The following is a 2,271-nucleotide window of genomic DNA, read 5'->3' as shown; positions in this document are numbered from 1 at the left end:
GGACACAGAACAATTATTATAATAATTTACAAGTTTGGTTTGCTTTAAGACATCTCTTAAGGTTGAATTTGAAAGTCACTGAACCTTCTGCGTTCCACCTGTTTCGAATTTGCACATAATGCAGGAGGCAGCAGCGCGACCCGTTAATAAAAACGAGTGCTTCCAAACTCCAGCACTTAGAAAAATAATCACTTGCAGAGGAGGTCTTGACAGAAAGTAGCTCATAACATCTCTACGGTGGATTTTTATGAAAAACAAGCTCGGCAGATTGAAAAAGGATAATTCAAGCTTGTACTACAGCTGCAATGTTGGTGAGTTTAACGTCGTTTAAGACAAGCAGATCGCAAACCAAAAAAGATGAGTGGGGAGTCAATGGAGGGTATTGCAACTCTGGATTCATCCCATTATAAAAAAATCTAGACTAATTCCAGTAATGGGATCATGGGAAGCTTAACAGACATTGACATTATGTTGTCTTTAGGGGTGTCACAATTATTAAACAATCGTCTGATTGCAATTATTTGAGATAATCGCAATTATTTTGTCATAATCGTCATAATCGTTACGGTTTCCATGTTGAAAGTTGTTCATACCTAAAAAAGAAGAAATAGCAGATCTACATTGCTTACAACTCGTTACTTTGTGATGCGTTGTAAGTTTATAGATCAGTAATTTCTTGGTATATTTCAGTTATTTGTCATATCTGCCCTGTGTACTTTTTTATCAAGAAGCCTAAAAGCCAAAGGCAAACAGAAATGTATTTTTTAATTAATAAAGTTCCAATTTCCAATGCCAAAAACACAATGAAATCGTTAATCGCAATTATTTGTGACAATTAATCGTCAACTTAAATGTGTAATCGTGACAGCCCTAGTTGTCTTCATTCAGTAATGTCATAGCTGATGACTCATTACATAATAGTGAATTATCTGTCATGTAGGTAGGACACTTGACACTATAGCCCCCAGAGGGATCTTCAATCTGTGTTCCCAGATTAAAGTTTTCCTTCCTTTTTGAGGGCCGCTATCCCCTCCAATGCATGGCTTTCAGAAATTACGTCATAGGCCAGCCAAGTATGTGGACTTTTAATGTTTGTTTAGAGCCTTGTTATTAATCCCCCGTCACCAACCAAGTCTTTTATTTTTAATTTTTTATGTATTTTTATTGAGGCTCTGAAATTTCACAGCTGAACAATCGCCATTCAATGTATATAGAACCACACATTTTTCTTTTTTAAACACAACATAGGAAAACAACCACAATACGGACATTACAATGCAGACAAAAAACAAAATACAAAAAAAACAAAACGAGTACAGCACAGTCTTGACATGATTGTACATTACAGGTCACCAGAGTCTTTGTTATTCACTACCGTTCAATAAGGTACATTGAAGCGCAGTCTAGAAGGGTCCACTGTATCTATGACTGGTTCCCATACCTTCGTGAACCCTTCCATGTTATCACGGAGGAGTTTCTCCAGAGGAACCACAGTCATTACCTCCTTGTACCAATCATCCAGTGTAGGAACGTCTCTATGAATCCAAAGCTTGAGTATAGTCTTTCTCGCTATGTATAAGAGTATTCCAACCAATTTGGCGTTGTGTCTGGTCCTTGCACTGGATACCGTAGCTGCTAGTACACACTGGAGAGGTGACAAGTTCAAATTATATCCAAGCAAGGTGTCCAGCTCATTCTTCACCTCATTCCAAAACACCTGTATCTTTGTACCAACTTCTGTGTCACATTTATTACAGTTAGGAGAGCTGAGACCAAGCTTGCTTCTCAGTAGAGGTGTATAATGTAGTCTGTGTAACATTTTTAATTGTCTTTCTCTATCATTATTGCAACTCAAAATAGTATAATTGTATAATTGTTGTCCAAGTATTGTCTTCTATCTGACATTCCAAGTCAATCTGCCACTGCCTTCGAATATGATCAGTGGAGTGGTTTACATCAAAACATTCATACAGATAGGAAATAAATCTTTCTGGCACAGGTTGTGTAAGAATATTTTCTAGGAAAGATGTCACCAACCAAGTCTATGGGTTAATGTTTGTTTAGGGTAAATTATGATGTAATTCGTGACAGCCAAGTTTATGGACTTTAATGTTTGTTCTTCTAGGGCAGTAAATGACAATCTCTATGATATAAATTCATCTTGTAATAAATGTTTTTCATTTTTCATGGATATGAGAACATCATCCCAAGAATCTGGGTGCCCATCACTTCACACAAGTGTGATTTTATTTTTGTATGTTTGTACTACAG

Source organism: Protomyctophum bolini, assembly GCF_963924005.1.
Source record: "Protomyctophum bolini genome assembly, chromosome: 22".
NCBI classification, from domain to species: Eukaryota; Metazoa; Chordata; class Actinopteri; order Myctophiformes; family Myctophidae; genus Protomyctophum; species Protomyctophum bolini.
This window is presented reverse-complemented; position numbering follows the sequence as displayed.